This window comes from Corylus avellana, chromosome 5, assembly GCF_965113065.1.
Source record: "Corylus avellana chromosome 5, dhCorAvel1.hap1.2, whole genome shotgun sequence".
In the NCBI taxonomy this organism is placed as follows: domain Eukaryota; kingdom Viridiplantae; phylum Streptophyta; class Magnoliopsida; order Fagales; family Betulaceae; genus Corylus; species Corylus avellana.
In genome coordinates, this window is record NC_142494.1 from 22,706,694 (window position 1) to 22,724,326 (window position 17,633).

At 35.3% G+C, this 17,633-nt stretch overlaps 2 pseudogenes; both read right to left on the minus strand.

The window, feature by feature from the left end:
- Window positions 1-17: 17 nt before the first annotated feature.
- Window positions 18-2,215, minus strand: LOC148585935 (protein neprosin-like; annotated as a pseudogene).
- A 6,569-nt stretch (window positions 2,216-8,784) lies between these two features.
- Window positions 8,785-10,468, minus strand: LOC132182716 (cytochrome P450 89A2 pseudogene; annotated as a pseudogene).
- Between the last annotated feature and the right edge of the window lie 7,165 nt (window positions 10,469-17,633).

The window sequence follows — 17,633 nt, forward strand, 5'->3', positions numbered from 1 at the left end:
TTAGTAAAACTAGAGTTTCAAGCTCCTTTGATTCCACCAGGACCATCATAAAAAATAAGACGTCCAAAAAATTCATTATAATATCCTAAATCTTGAATATCGTATGCGTGTGGATTAGATGCATGCATACACCTCTGAATCAATTGGATTGACAAAATTAAATGTTGCATTCTCATATGCAGCTCCAATTCGCCGACTATGAGCAGCATATGCTGAAGACTTCCAACGTGGAGGAGGAAGGCCAGTACCCATATGGGGACTCGGCTGGTCTAGTGGACTGTAAACTTCTCCTCCCCAATCAGCTTGATTGCCAAACTCACTCAATTTTTCAAATAGTGTTGGGGCCCAAAAACCAACTAGATAGTTCTCTTCTTCATAGTATAATGACCAGACAAATTTTGTTGAATATGGCCCCTCAAGTATTTCCTACCATGTGATAGTAAGTAAAAATGAAACAAAATTTAGTGTAAAACATATATTCATGGCTATGGATTTGTTCAGTAATTTAACGAACATCTAAAATCACATATTCCCTTTCATACCTTATTGATTCGCAATTTAAGGGCAAATTGCGGTAGTCCACCTATTACAGAAGTCACATCTATGGGCCAACCTAGAGGCATTTCTGAATTTATTTGCACATATCCAGGACATTGTTGATTGAAACATTGTGTTCTTCCATCAATCTGGTAGAATGAGTTCATGGAATAAAATATTTTTCTATCAGTACAAAAATATATATGAAATATAAATCCTTTGATTTGTTACAAATAGGTTAAAAAAAAAAAAATGAAATTACTCAACACAATCTACAAAAACCCACCGTGAGGTGCTCAAATAGCCGAGTTAATTTGATTGTCTTTGAACAATAAAGGATTTACCTAAAAAAAAAAAAAAAATTGCTTAGTATGTTTGTATCTATTAGGATATAGCAAAAATTCTTAGCAAAGGATAAACTATCTTAAAACAGGGAATTACCGTGAAACATGTCTTTATGGTGTCAAAACCATTTGGAAGTGTCATCCGGAAAGCACTATACTGAGACCCAGTAACTACTTCTGTATGAAATAAGCTAAAAAATGATTCAATTCCAGCAAGCTTCCTATTGGGGTCAATTTTTGTTTGAAGTATTGCATACTGCTTGAGATAACCATATTCTTAATTCACTTGCATCACTAACACTAGGGTAGATTCACTAACAAAAAATAATGCATTTTTTTTAGCACAAAAAAAAATATATATATATATATATATATATTATACTTACATGATGTCCAGGTTCTTCGTCGATATTTGAAGAATATTTCTTTGAAAGCATTTTGGGTCTTGACAAGTCGTCTTTACTGATTCTTATTATAGGAACTGTTCCATAAGGACATCCTGGACCTTTTAGCCCAATATTTAATGGTAATTTCCCTTTGGCTCTCATTTCTTGTAAAAACAACTTACGTTTCATCTGTAATGATACTCTTGAAAGGTTAGAACAATATCAGTTCTATCAATTAGCATTTGAAAAGAAAAAATATTTGCATTAACAGTTCAACCTCAAATGTAGTATTCTTCCAAAAAGGATGATCAAAGCCAGGTTGTTTGTCGAAATCAATACAATCGTATATATCATCTCTTGTCTGCAGATTTCAAATCAAAATCTAATAATAATTAATCACAAGCTCAATGGTGATTTTAAGAGTTACATCATTCTTTGAGGAACACAAAAGTAATACAAGAAGGACTTGTGGCATGACTTCGTGCCTATTTTACCTTAAAGTTAGCCAATAAACTAAAATCGGTTTAAAAAATATTGGAGTCTAATAATATGAAATAAAATAGGATATATAAATAATGTATATGGCATTAAATTATATTATTACGATTAAGTGTGGCTTGAGCCTATGGATGACTCTTAATCTCTTATATACATAGAGGTGCATGCTAGGATAGGGAGCTTGATTTTTATCCTGATCATTAGTTCAATATCTTATGCAAAATATTTGAAATATGCATAGAAATAAAGAATTAAAAGAATAACTTTTGGAAATCTTACTTGGATGCTTTTAATTGCAGAAGTTTTAAGATTTATAAGTCGCTTCTTGAATTTCAATTCTTCCTTTAAAGATAATCCCCAATCTGCTTCAACTAGATTTCTGCTAAGATAGAGAAAGCACAGGAAGAAAACTATTAAGTCCACCCTTGCCGCCATGATCGATAAACACATGAGCATAAACACAAATATTTTTATCCTAGAAAACACACATATTTATAGGAAATGACATTACTTGCTTGGTAAACCATAAATATTGTCCAGCCTTAATATGCCATCTGTATTAATTAAAATATTTATAGGATTGCACAATAATAATGACATTAAATTCTCCAAACTAAACATACCAATTACATTAATTACAAAGGCTATAAAATTGTCAAATAATAATGACAATAATGAAAATGATGATTATAATTTCTTTATAAATTGACAATAACTAAAAGAACATCATTTAAGACAGATAGCCTTTAATAATTCAGATTCAAGTACTACTAACTGACAATAAATGTACAAGTTTAACATTCTCATTAGGAGAGGTCCCTCCTAATCTTCCCCTCCCCCTCTACTCTCGCTCCTATCCTCTCCCTCCCCTTCTCCTTTTTTTCTTGTTTTCTCTTTTTTTCTTATTGTTTTTAGGTGTTCTTCGACCAGACCAACACCTTCGGCCTCTTCCTCCGTGATGTGCCGCTCATCTCCTGCTTGAGATCGGTGAGGTTTTAGATCTAGGTCTTTAAACTTAGATCTACTCTTCTCAACCGATTTTCACTTCGCCACGCGCCAACACAGGCCAGTGCGCATCGTCTCCTTCATCCCGACCATTACTGCTGCTTGCTGGTTGTTTGTTTATATTTTTGTTCTTGAATAAGAGTTTTATCCTCTCTAGATCTACCTCATGAGCAATCTATGGGGTGAGAATGATTAGATCAATGTGAGGAATTTTCTCTCACAGTCGGAAAATAAAGGTTGGAAAATATAGCTACCTATGTCTTAGATCTAGTCTGTTCAATAGCAGATATGTGCATTAATCGCAATTGCACATCAGTTTGCGAAAAAGTTGAGGTCATAGATAGTACGCAATTGTAAGATTTGTACTGTATCTATGACGTTGTAACCTCATAGCTTTGGGCTATGATTTTGCAGAACTTTTATGCTCTATGATGTAAGAGCTTTATGTTCTGAATCTTATTATCAATGAAATTGCGAAGATTCCCGTTAAAAAAAAAAAAAAAAAAAAGACTATAAATGTGAGTAATTTGGATTTTTCAATTCTCAACAATTATTTTTAAATTAAAATTTGAAGATTATATTGTTGATTTTCTGTTTTTTTCTATTATAAAATGCTGTATTTGTGTCTCCATTTATTGCTTTATTTTTATGTATTTATTGTTGGGTTCCTTAGATTTTTTGGGTTTTAGTCTCTATGCCATTGTGGTTTGATCTTGTAGTGGAGACTTGCACTACTAGATATATATGAGTAATTCTATAAGGCACTCTTGTGTCCTTCTTGTGTAACTTTAAGAATGAGATGGCATTTAAAATCATCATTTAATCAAAATTCAATAATAATCAATCATAAGGTCAATAGTGATTTTAAAAGTCACATCATTATTTGAGTGACACGTACAAGAGTGACTTCTAGCATTACTCGTAGATATAGTACTCACTCTGCATCGACTCTTGTTTTGAATTTTGATAGTTTCTTTCCCGCTTCAGCTTCCTTCGAATGGCTGTTACTGTTTCTTAGTGGGGATTCATATAGGGTTATAATTAAGAGACCTCTTAAGGTTCGTGCACCTTTAAAAATGGTTGTGGGACCTCTTAGGTTCATGCCCCTATATGTTGCATTTTACCTCAATAACCACTTTATGCAGTCCTTTAGAGAGCATCATGTCATTTGTTTAGCCCATTCATATTTTTGTCGAGTATATTTTTGCATTGTTATTTTCGTTTTGGGTTTGTTGTTGATAAGCTAACCCATTTTTTCGATATTTTGATCCTATTGTAATCCTTGCTCATTCTCCATGGCATTGACTACTGAATCCTTCTTTGCTCTCTCCAATCCGCCAAATTCACAAACTGATATTAACCCAAACCGCTACAACCTCACCTCTATGAATTGTGCTCAACACTACTGGAGCATTGCCCATGCTCACAAATTTGCTTCTTGAAACTATGAAAATAAACTTGATATGGTAACAAAAATAAAGACAAAATCCTCAAAATTTCTTCCTTCTTCGGCTAACAAAACATACCACGTAAAAATTCCAAACAAAATTAACCGCCAAAAAAAGAGAAAACAACCAATCACAAGCAATTTTGCCACCCCCAACTCAGAAGAATTAAAAATTGCAAGAATTTCACCTTGCTCAAAGAAACAAATCGCAACCCAAAAGCCGGTTGCCTTGGGCTAATTTCAACGGCGGAGGAGGCAAGGGTGGTTTAAGTGTCGATGAGCGGGGTAATTATGTATAAATTAAAGTATTCTTTTTTGGTTGATGGGGATTTTGGTAGCTAGGCTGATTTGATACTTTCATCTATATTGTATTTGGTGTTCTTAATTAGTTTACTTGTGAAAATTTTAATAGAATCTTTAAAACCAAAAAAATATGAATGTGATTTTTTATATTTAGAGAAACTGTGAACGTATTTTCATTTCCATTTCAATGGCTTTCACATCTTGACATGCAAGCAGGTTACGTGACGTCATCTTAGTTCCCTCCTTCTCAAACGTCTTTTTAATTAATCTCTTTCGTAGTGTACGCGTGTCTCTAATCATCTCGTGAGAAATTGAAGTGCATGAAGCCTATTTTTTTACTTTCTAAAATCTTATATATCCAACAAAACGATCCAGTAATAATATTATGTGTGCTTAAATTCTATTTCTTTTCTTCTTCTTTTTTCTTTTTAAAAAAAAAAACCCTATCTATATAACTCTAAAGAGGCATTGTGCTATTGAATTTTTTTTTTTTTTTTGGTGGAAAAAGGCCATCATAATAAAGTTAGGAAAAAAAAACCCTAAATATATATATGCTAAAAGTTTTTTTTTTTTTTTTTTTTAATTTTAACACTTTTGTGTTGTTTTCTTTTGGGAGGGGGGTGATTCCATTACCTTAGAAAAGAACATGTGGAATGGGTATGCCTGAAGTTACCATGTGCAGGATATACAGAAATTAAACAAAGAAAGCTAATAGGCAGAGATACACATAACTCTTGGACAAAACTTTTTTAAAAAAAATAAATAAATAATGAAGTTTCCCCTGGACAACTTGATAAAGCATAATGGGAACAAATTTTTTGATGGTGATAATGGGAATACATTAAAAGGAAAAGAGAGATTTGCTAAGCTTTAGATTTTTTTTTTTTTTTTTTTTTGACATGTCCAAATAAGAGGGGGGGAGGAATACGAACTAGAGACTTTCGCTTTATAAGGCATAATTTTCAGCCGATTGAACTACCTCTTGGAGACCTATACTTTATATTCCTAACATGAGAACAAAGACATGAATATTTTAACAAACTGCGCGCAATTACAAAATGTTTTTTTTTTAATTTTTGTTTTGCTGGCAACTCAACAAAATCCTTCTCTCTGTCCATGGCAGTTGAATAGTTTGGAATGAGCAGATTAGACCAATTTTACATGAGTGCCACATGGTCGACCATGGATCAGCTCCCAACCACAAAAGCATATATATTCTGAAAATTTTGACACGCGTGCGTACGTACATTCATAAATGGTGCTTGTTCCACCAAAAGTAAAATTCTTTGGCGCAATCTCCCGAATCGAGTAAATATCTCTAAAAGATTGATATTCATCTATCGGGTCAAAGTGGGGAGTGTTCCCAAATGATGAAAGATGATTTGGTAAAATGTCCTCGTCACACAAGAGGTATAAACTAAAATATACTAAATTATCTTTTTACTTACTAGGAGCATCTTTAGCGGAAGAAGGCAAAATAACTATTAAAAAAATATAAATTTTTATTTTAACTATTTATTTTTTCATATACACTCTAACATTTTCTCTATCATATTTTTTATTTTCTTTAAATATTATTTTGTGTGGAAAAAAGTGTAAAAGAAAGAGTAGAAGAGAGTAAAAGAAAGAAAGTGAGAGAAAAAAATAATAAACAAAGTTTATGTCACACAAGATGAAAAAAAAATGTTAAATTAACTATTATGTTAGAGACGAAAAAACACACATAATAATCGAATTTGATAATTATTAAAATTTTGACTATTCTTTTAGACATGTTCTTAGGCATGTCTAAATTTGTGCATGAATGCATTTTGAAAGCACAAAAGAAAAAGAAACGAGGATTCTTTTGTGTTCCTTAAAAATGCTTCTGCTCAAATTAATGGCTATCAAATCGAACTTAGGTTGTCTGAAAGTTGGTCAGATATTTATATAGATAATCTGGTGCGATGTAAATATCTGAAAGTTGGTAAGAGCATTCCCAATGGAAGAGCCAAATGTTACTTTTATCTAAAATAGCTCTTCAAATGTTTAAAAAACCTCATACATTGAATTAGCTAAAAGAAAATGTAAAATAGATATTTGATTGGAAGAACTAAAAAAAAAGCTAAATATAGTAGCACTTTTCAAGGGAGCTATTTTATTTTTCATTGTTTCTCTCACCTGTTTTCTCTTTTTTCCAAATCTTTTCCTACTTTTTCTCTGCATGTTCTTTTTTTCCCAAATTTTTTTCTATTTTTCCTCTCACATGTTATCTTTTTTCCAAAACTTTTCTTACTTTTAATAATATTTTAATAAAATGGATAAAAATATGGCTAATTGGATGTAGAGACATTTAAAAATGACTTAGCTAAACTAGATAAAAGTGAGTTTTGAGGAGTTATTTTACATAAAAATATGGCTCCTCAATTGGGAATGCTCTAAGATGTTTATATAGATATTTTGGTACAATAGTTGGCATCAATTATTTGTTAAATTAACATCAAACTCCCTTTTAATAAGTGAAGTCTAACACGTGAAATATTTAATTTAAATGGGGTGATTTAACGGAGGCAAAGTTTAATCCCATGACGTTTGGCTCTGATCCCATATTAAACTACCAATTATCCCAAAAGCTTAAATTGATAAAAATAGGTAAATTTAATCACTTAATCAATACTTTAACACTCTTCCTCACGTGTGGGCTCAAACTCAACAGAGATGGAAGTTGCCATTCTCCGCCTCCGGTGACCTTCCTTCATGAGTTCACGTCACCCATTACCAGCCCAATCCCGGCACCTTCCACCGCCCAACAATGGTAATTCAAATCTATTGAGATTCAATCTATTTCCATGTTTGAATCCCAGATGCCAGAAGGAGCAGCCACGAAAGGGATGGAAGGCACAATCAATCCTTCTCTCCCCTATTATAACTTATATTCATCATTCAGATCACTCGAGGATGCTCCAATGGTGATCATCAGAGTACTTGAGTTGTGCTACGAGTTTATCCCTTCATTGATGGTTCAATCCTAAAACCATCGGCGACACGAAAACCTTCACGGTCAGATTCGCACTGTAAACCTCCGCACCGCCCAACCTCCGTGTCGCCACTGCACGCGGTAGCGATCGTCTATTGCACCATCCTGTTCAACAAGGCAAACTGTCCACCATCGCAACCCCGCAGCCACCGTCTCTCCGACTCAGTCCAATGCCATCCCGCCATCAACGACCGGTCCACCACCACGACGCTATGACGGATTTCATCTTACGCCAGATCGTGTAGATCGTGTTTCAGGATTGTTTTGTAGAGAAGTAGAAGTGTGTTTAGTTAGTGGGTTTGTTTTAATCCCTATTTGCTATTTCAGTTCACAGATATTCCTATTCTAGTTTAAGAATATGATATCTTGGTTTAGATTTTGAAACTTAGATCTGTTTGGTTATGGGACTAAGGTACTCCTTATCCCAGACTAATGTAATATGTGAATAGGATATTCTTATGTTAAAAAAAAAAAAAAATAAATAAATTTAAAAAAAAAAAAAAAAAAAAAAAAAAAAAAAGTTGCCCATCCATTGGCCCATAGTTGGCCTATTTTTGTTCGGCTTTGTGGTATTGTTTAAAACCCAGGCCATTTCAGCCCATAGTTGGCTCTCACTTCAGCCCTAAGTTGGCTCTGTCTTTTTATTTGGCTTTGTGGTATTATTTAAAACCCAGACTCACTTCAGCCTACAGTTGGCTCTCATTTCAGCCCAAAGTTGGCTTTCATTTTTGGCCCATAGATGGCCATCTTTTGTATTGTTTTGCTACCTCAAAAAAAAAAAAAAAAAGTCAAACTCAAGGTTTCAGGATTTTTCACCTTGAGTTTGAGGGATGATGTTAAAGTAAATTTGAATTACCCTAAAGTGAGGGATTAGATGAAGATTAAATTAGCCTAATTTAGGGATTTGATTACGATTTGATCACCCTAAATTAGGGAATTTGATTAATATTATATTTATGTGTAAGCTCTTAAAATAGAGCATTCCGTATTGTAAACAATCATTCAATAAGATCCTAAAGTAGCCTTTTGGACTTTATATAAGGATGTAGGTCGTTGACCAAACCACGTTAAAATTATTTTGTCTTTTTTTCTATTTTATTATTCTGCATTTGATATTCATAGAATTATGAATTTCTTCATTTTTGACAAAGATCTAATACAATCAATACAACGAAAGATAAACAATACTTACCAAAAAAAAAAAAAAAAAAAATTAAATAAAGACAAACAAAGTATGTAGCATGCATGTCCTACATGAGGCCACTACGTACATATGATAATTATTCATACACAAACAACTAACAGCTATGTACGTATTATCTACTTGACTCTTGGGATAACTTGAGCCCGCACCGGATTCTTCATAACAACCAAGAACTCTTCCTTCTCCGACAGATCAACACCATCCACCGCTTTCCACTCAAAATTCCAAATCAAATTTGCAACAAAATACTCTAGAATAAGGGATCCATATTTGTAACCGGGACACATCCTCCTCCCAGCACCAAAGGGCAACATCTTAAACGACGACACATCACCCACTTCTTCTCTATCGTCATCACTACTAGACCTACTCATCATTCTTTCAGGCCTAAACTCCATAGGATTCTCCCAAACCGTTGGATCGCGCCCTATTATTGCTGTCCCGATGAGCACCGTTGTATTTTTGGGGATAGTGTAGCCACATAACTCCATTTCTTCTGTGTTTGTGTGTGGAACTAAGGAGGTGTTTGGAGGGTGAATTCTGAGGCATTCGAGGATCACCGCTTTCAAATATGGAATCCTCTGCAAATCCTCCTCCTTAACCTCCTCCGCCCCTTGTTCCACAACTCGGCTGATTTCACCAAAAAGCTTGGCTTGAATATGTGGGTGCTTCACCAAATACGCCATGACCCAGTGGAACATCGTTGCAGTTGTGTCGGCGCCTGCGTTGATAAACTCAGAGCTCAAGCTGAGTACATCGGCCTCCTCAAGCTTACCGGCGCCCTCAGAAATTTCCAAATCCAGTAAGGTATCTGTGTATGTAACCAACTCCAATTCGTTGGCGCCCTTCTCTTGCTTCAACTTCTGGCGGGCTCTAATATGAGGCATCAGGATGTCGTATTGACGCTTTAAAAATTGAGTGTACCTTTGCCAGCGCTTTCTATAGACAAGCTTCCCCAGTCTCGGCCAGGAAGCGAAGACGCTGAACTCAGCGTAGCTGACAAGAAATGTATATTGTATGTGTTCGACTTCTCGAATTGCATCCTCACCGATGTCGCCATATGTCATGAGAATGAACAAAGAAAACACGGCGCGGTGGAGATGCTCAAAGAGTCGTACGGCGTCGCCTTCTGGCTTGGAACATTCGTTGAAGCTGTTAACCAATGTTTCCATGGATCGGTTGCGGGCGAAGGAGTAGGATTTCAAGCTAGAAGGGTGGAGAGCTTCGGACATGAGATTACGACGAAGGACACGCCAAGTAAGGCCATAGGGGGATCCCCCAATATCTTTGCGCTTGTTGCTGAGAACGTAGCTGACGGGGACGACTGGTGGGCGGTTTGCAAAGATGGCACTGTTTTTAACAAGGGCTTGGTGGGCGATGGGGTAGGAGGTTATGAAAACAAGGGGTTTAGAGCCGACGAGGAGTGTCATGATGTGACCATACTTTTGGGAGAGGTTAGAGAGGAGGGAACGAAGTTCAATTGTTGATTTGGGAAGTAAATGGAGGTGTCCTATTATGGGAAGAGAAGGGGGTCCTGGTGGGAACTCATTCTTTTTTGTGGTTTTGGAGGAGAAGAGAAGAGTTAAGAGGGTTTTTATGGAAAAGCATGCAGAGAGGGATAGGAGGATGATGAGCCAGAACTCCATGGATCGATCTAGCTAGCTACTCCAAGTATTAATTAGCTTGAAGATGGATGCATATGCTGCATACCTCATTTATATGCAACAAACCAACAACCATGGCCAACTCTGTAAGACCATGATGACCATGATGCATTAATGATGCAAGTACTAAACAAACATGTGTGAAGAAGCTTCTTTGGATCAGCCAGTTGCCCCGTACGTCTCTCTCTTTCTCTTTGGGATTGTGCGTCTTTTTTCTTTTTCTTTCTCTAAATTATCTCGTTTTTGACCACTATCCTCCAAGGGATGGTGGCGCTGCATTTGTAGTGGGTCAGGCCTTGCTTATGATATTATTATTATTATTATTTTTCTATTCAAAGCGGGAGAGGGGGAAAAGGGGATTATGATATTTGTTTTCTCGGCCACTTGTCTAAGAGCACTTTCAGTAGACTCCATATAAGAAAATTTATTCTCTGAATTTGAGAAATATGTTCAAAAAATCGCAAAAAAAATCCTACAACAAACTCCCTAAATAAACCCTAAACATTATGAGTTGATAACACATTTATTAAAAAAAAATATATAAAAAAAAATGATTCTCTATAATGCAATCCTTATGATTATTAAAATATAAAAAAAAAATGATTCTCTCTCTTCTCTCCTCTCATATTTATAATATAATTAAAATAAATAAATATTTTAATGATATAGAAAATGATTAAGAGAAGCTATTGGAGTGTATTTTAACATATGGAAGTAAAATGTAGTTTTGATTCTTAAATGTAGAAAAAATGACGAAGAAGCTGTTGGAAATGCTCTAAATTCATGACTTGGTCTCATTATGCCACGTAGTAATTATGTTTTGCCCTCTTTTTCGGTACTATTTCTTTTCTTATTAATTTTTTTATATATATATAATTTTTGGAATTAAATGTAAATCGTTAAAAAAAATTACAATTTTTTTTAATCCCACCTAATTTGTCAAATCTCGAAATAAATACCTCCTCCAATTCCATAAAAGAAAAGTTGTGAGAGAAGGTACACGTTTCAAAATTTGTCTCCAACAGTTAATTTTCAAAATATGTCATAATCTTTTTTTTTTTTTTTTTTTTTTAAAGAAATACATTCCAATTTCATTAATAATAATCACGAGCATAGAGCTCTTACATCGCAGGAGCACAAAGCCCTGAAAATGCAAATTATAGCCGAAGCTATAAGGATACAACATCACCTAAAACCTCCGCTAACCTATGACTAGTTTTCAGTTGAAATAACAGATCTGCATAAGACAGACACAATCCAATGCATAGGTAGCGCAAATTCCTCCTCGACCCAAAAGCCAGGATGAAGTTCACGTCCACAACTCGAAGGTTTGGACTAAAATTCACATCTATGACCTAAAAGATCTGGACCAAAGTTCAGTTCACATCCAACCAGGCAGATCGAGTAGCCAAGCCTTATTACAAAATAGAAGCAAGAAAACCGAAATAAAACGTGGGCGAACCAAAGAGGCAAGGCCTTATTACAAGCAAATAACAGGAATGAAATCCATACAGGGAAAAAACATGAACGAAAACAATACAAGGAAAATAAAACAAACAGGAACAAGCACACGCAGCGTGGATGTCGATTGTGCACTCGCCGGAAACCGACACCGGAAGGGAACGATGGAAGCTCGACGCGGTGGGGAAGCGGAAAAAGCCCAAAACAGTGGACGGAGGGTGGCGAAACCGATCGCTAGCTGGCCGGAAAACCATCGCAGCAGGGGACGTTGAAGCTCATCGCTGGAGGGGCACGAGAAAAGACCCAGCGGCGGACGGTGGGCAGCAGAGCGGGCGGAGGAGTCATAATATTATGTGTTGATAACACATTTAATAAAAAATAAACAAAATAAACAAGAGTCATCCGCGAGTTAAAGGTTATTGCTTGACTTTTTTTTTTGTCTTTTTTTTTTCGTGATACACATGGAGAGCTTCTAAATTTGTGGTATTGAAAGTTTGACAACACATATATCATAATATGGAATGGGTCCAATGGGAAATGCAATTCAATTGTTTGTTTTTAAAAAAAAAAAAAAAAAAAAAAAAAAAAAAAAAAGAAGAAACACAAAGAATACTAAAAAACTGACACTTGATATTATGTATTTCTCATATGAAATACATAATATAATACTAAGAAAACGAAGGTTAATATAAAAGTTCACACTTTATTTTTAGAATAATAATTAAGGTTAAATACCTTATTCACCGGCTACTGTGGTTTAACTTTTTTATTTTTTATTTCTAGGATTTATTTTTTTATCACCGGAGGCTTTCTAGTTTACCTAAAAATAGAGATAGTCCCTCAAGCTAAATTTCATTTAAAATTTGACGAAACACTACTTCAGCACTAATCGCAAATTAACATGTGTTCATATAATTAATTTTAAAAATAATAATTTAAAAAAAAATAAAAACATTTAAAAAGTATATATATATAAAATGTGGCCGTAGCCACCCTTGGCCACCACCAAGGAGCCAAAGTGGGGGTGGTTTGGTCATCCCCTTGGCTCATGAGTTTTTGTGGGAGGTTCATGAGTCTCTGATCCTGGTTATGAGAATTTGAGTTGGGTTCTTTTTTTCTGTGGGATCAATGGCAAATGAAGATTTGATTGAGCTCAAATTCAGGCTCGCTGATGGCACCGGCATCGGGCCGAGCAAGTACAGTCCAGCTACCACTGTGGCATCTCTAAAAGGAAAAATACTTGCACAGCGGCCTAAAGTTTTGTTTGTAAATCTTTTCTCATCCTTTCTGACTCCTATCACCATTAATTTCCATGTCTGTGCTGTTCCAGATGATTGTCTTCTGCACCTGTCAACAATTGTGTGCTATTTTGTTTAGCTTCAACGCAATTGGAGCCAAGGGGGGCCGAAACCATCTCTTTGGGAGTGGCTTGCCAACCCTAAACCTGCAAGACTGGCCACCCCACCCAAATGGCCAAGGGGTGGCTATATATGGCCACCCATTTTTTTTTTTAATATATATATATAATTTTTTAATGTTTTTAATTTTAAACAAAATTACTATTTTTTTAATTAATTATATAGACACGTGTCAATTTGTAATTAGTGCTGACATAGCGTTTCATCAAATTTTAGATAAAATTTAGATGGAAGAACCATTTCTATCTTTAGACAAACTCCTATGATAAAAAATAAATCCTAAAGATTAAAAAATGAAGAAATTAAACTACGAGATGTGAATAAAGTAGTACTATTGGCGACTAGGCGTTTCCTCGTGTAGCCTACATTTTTTTTTTTGGTTAAAATTTTGTCTGTTTATACTTTATAGAGGCTGCTTTTCTTCAAGTTCAAATTTGTACGGTACGACTCTTGATATTTTTGTTGCGGAAAATTCTGGTCTATGGATAGTAGAGCCATCAGAAACTGCGTTCAACTTGTGCATATAATGATATAAACGAGTGCGGAAATTTTGTCATGGGAATTAGGGGATGGCTGAATATTCAATTGCGGTGTCCCCGTCGAATCGCCATCGGTAAGACTTTCGGTAACCAACTTTAACTCTGACTAGGTTTTTGCATCACCTGTTTTTGACCAAAAACATGTTTAATAAACATTTGTTTAGCCCAAAAAATAACCATATGGCCCCAAAAACAATTAATCTTGGCCCATAAAAATAGGCTTGGCTTAATATAAAAAGCTCACAACTAAGCGACTGTCAACTTAACCTACTACGCCGAGTTAATTGAAATAGTCTAAATTTATTATTGTTTGTATGAAATCGGTTAATTAACCAATTTTTTCGGTTTAGTAAGAGAAAATGCTTCTACAGTCACCAATTTAACCTCTAGTCAACCCTGCCGAGAAAACAAAACATTGGACCAAACCTATAAGCAAAACGCACAACAAACGCTGTTTCAAACTGTTGAGAATAAGGTTGTATATTGAATCACAAAATATAATATACAGAAGAGGCATATATATAGGCGAATAATACAGACCTAGTAGAATAAGGAAAGGTAAACCTAGTAACCCTAGAATACCAAAGAAGGTAAATAATAATAATATAATATTATCTAACAGCCCCCCACAAGCTCAAGGTGGAGTGCGAGAGACCAACTTGAGGTTGGACACAAGATCACGAAAACGTCCTGGAGGATGTGACTTTGTAAATATGTCTGCGAGCTGATCACGGGACGTGACAAAATGAAGTTGTAGTGAGCCCTGAAGAAGATGATGACGAACAAAATGACAATCAATCTCAATATGTTTTGTCCGTTCATGAAAAACATCATTATGAGCAATCTGAATAGCACTCTTATTATCACAGTATACAGGAGTAGCAGAAGAAAGAGAGACACCCATATCTTGTAACAACCATCGCAACCAAAGAAGCTCCGCGGTAGTGTCAGCTAGAGCACGATATTCTGCCTCTGTGCTAGATCGAGCAACAACAGTCTGTTTCTTACTTCGCCAAGAAATAAGCGAGGTGCCAAGTAGAAAACAATAACCAGTGGTAGAGCGACGATCTGTTGGATCACCCGCCCAATCAGCATCAGTATAAGCATGCAGCTGTATAGGAGACTGAGAGGAGAAATAAAGCCCATGAAATAATGTCCCCTTCAGATACCGAAGAATGCGTAGAACAGCTGAGAAATGAGTGGAGCGAGGAGCAGCCATAAATTGACTCACCTGATGGACAGCATACGAGATATCAGGTCGAGTGACAGTAAGGTAGACAAGACTGCCAACTAAATGCCGATATAAGGTAAAATCATGAAGAGGCTCGCCATCATGAGAAGTGAGACGAGTATTAAGCTCAGTCGGTGTGTCGACAATCTTACTGTCTGTAAGATTGGCCCGAGAAAGTAGATCAGATATATACTTGGCCTGTGTTAAATAATAACCATCTGAAGAAGATGAGATCTCAAGACCAAGAAAATAGCTGAGAGGGCCAAGATCTTTCATCTCAAAGTGTTGACTAAGAAACTGTTTAAGTTCCTGAATACCAGTCATATCATCCCCAGTGATAATCATGTCATCAACATATAGTAGAAGAAGTATGGTACCCCGGTCTGTGCGGCAAATAAACAAGGCAGAATCATAAGAACTGATGGAGTAGCCAAGGCGAGAGATAGTGGCACTAAACTTAGCAAACCATGCTCGAGGTGCTTGCTTAAGCCCATAGAGTGCTCGACGAAGACGACAAACCTTGTTTGTAGGATGAGATAATCCAGGAGGTGGCTGTATATAAACTTCTTCACTTAAATCACCATTAAGGAGTGCTCTGATACCATGTTGAGAATAAGGTTGTATATTGAATCACAAAATATAATGTACAGAAGAGGCCTATATATAGGCGAATAATACAGACCTAGTAGAATAAGGAAAGGTAAACCTAGTAACCCTAGAATACCAAAGAAGGTAAATAATAATAATATAATATTATCTAACACAAACGAAACACTCAATCATGGACTCTTCTATGAAGACTTGCTCTGCATAGTCAAATCGGCCAGTCCATTTTGAATCCCGGAAACTAGCACTTCAGCAGCCTGCAGTAGTGACAGAGACTTCATCTACAATTTCATAAAACCATCAATCATAACTCATAAGTGGCACGTACATTGAGAAACACCGTTATAGATTCATATTAATTTTGTTAGCTATATATATATATATATATAGCTAACAAAATTAATATGAATCTTTGTGCTTGAAATTTAAATAAAGATCAAACAATTTTAAATATGGGAACAGGCATCTCATCCATACAATAAACCTAGTGGTGTCTTGCAAGTGGGTCTGGTTGTTAGAGTTAGTGAAATCTGGTTTAGCCACCGAGAGTACCAGAAATCAAGCATGTCCAAACGGGCCTTAATGATGTCTAGACGAGAGCCACTGAGAGCACCAATGTTTGGTCATGCCCGGATAGTGCGTTTGTATGTTCGGACAGGCAGGGTAACAGGTTCACAAACCCTAGGCGTATCCGAACAAGGTGGCTAGGCCGTCCGGATACACCACCTTAAAACCTACGATTTCTACTATTGCCTATTTAAAAGTCTCTTTCTGAGACTTTAAAATTATGCTTTTCTGAGAGTCAAATATTGAGAGAAACCATCAAAGAGAATAATAAGGTTTTCTATCTAGGTTTTAGAAATTGAACACTTTAAACTATTGGAAATAATTTTGAATGGTGCACAAATTCTCATTGATATAAAATAATTACAATATGAATATTAACAATAAAATAAATAAAATACATGAGATAAAAAGTAGAGTATGGAAAGATCTCACAATGCTATAGAATCACGCAAGAGCGTTGTCCTTAAAGGTTGATTCGTGCCTCCCGGAGTGTATAACTCGGTGCGATCGGATCCTTTGACACGCAACCTCCCAGGATTAGACTATAGCGTCTACCTTTGTTAAGGACGCACTTCCAATAACAAAGAGTAATAGAACAACCCAATTGTCAATGTAGATGAGGGACTTCGGAATATATTTCGTAGAAAAGCTAACTATATATATATCTAAATAGCTTTCTAGCTTAGAAAAACCAAAGTGTTTAACAGGAGAAAGTAATATATAATATATCCAAAATATATCTTTGGAGAACTCAATATTTTTCTGTATACATAAGTGATGTGCCTTATATAAACAAACATAAAACCAATCTTATGACCAAACGGTCATAATAAACATAAATGCCATAAAAGTTTGTTAATGGACAAAAGCTTGGTCAACATCCTTTTTTTTTTTTTATAAGCAACGGTCAAACTATAAAAACTAAATTAAAGTGATTTTATTTTTCCATAAAACTGTTTTAATACTCAAATGGTAATAAATATTAATAATAAACCATAACTAAATAATAAAGATTGTTTGTAAACAATATTAATGTCCAAACCGTTATAAACAAAATTGGTTAAAGCTATTTTTTATTTCTCATAAAAACTCATAAAGAGAATAATATCAAATAATAAAACGGTTTCAAAGTACTGAAAATTAAATGTTTGTAACACATATTACAACAATCCCCCACATGTTACAAACATTGGAATAAAAGGAGATTGAAAGCATGCATCGATGTGGTACCCGAAAGTTTTAACCGCACCTAGGATAAATAAGTAGGAACTTAATGAATCGTGGTAGAGTTAAACTCTTTTAACCAAATCCACAAGTTAAACAAACTTATCATCCACATAACTTTCTCCAAAAACAAAAAATTAAATCAAATCAAATAAACCAAAAGTCAAATCAAATCAAATAAAG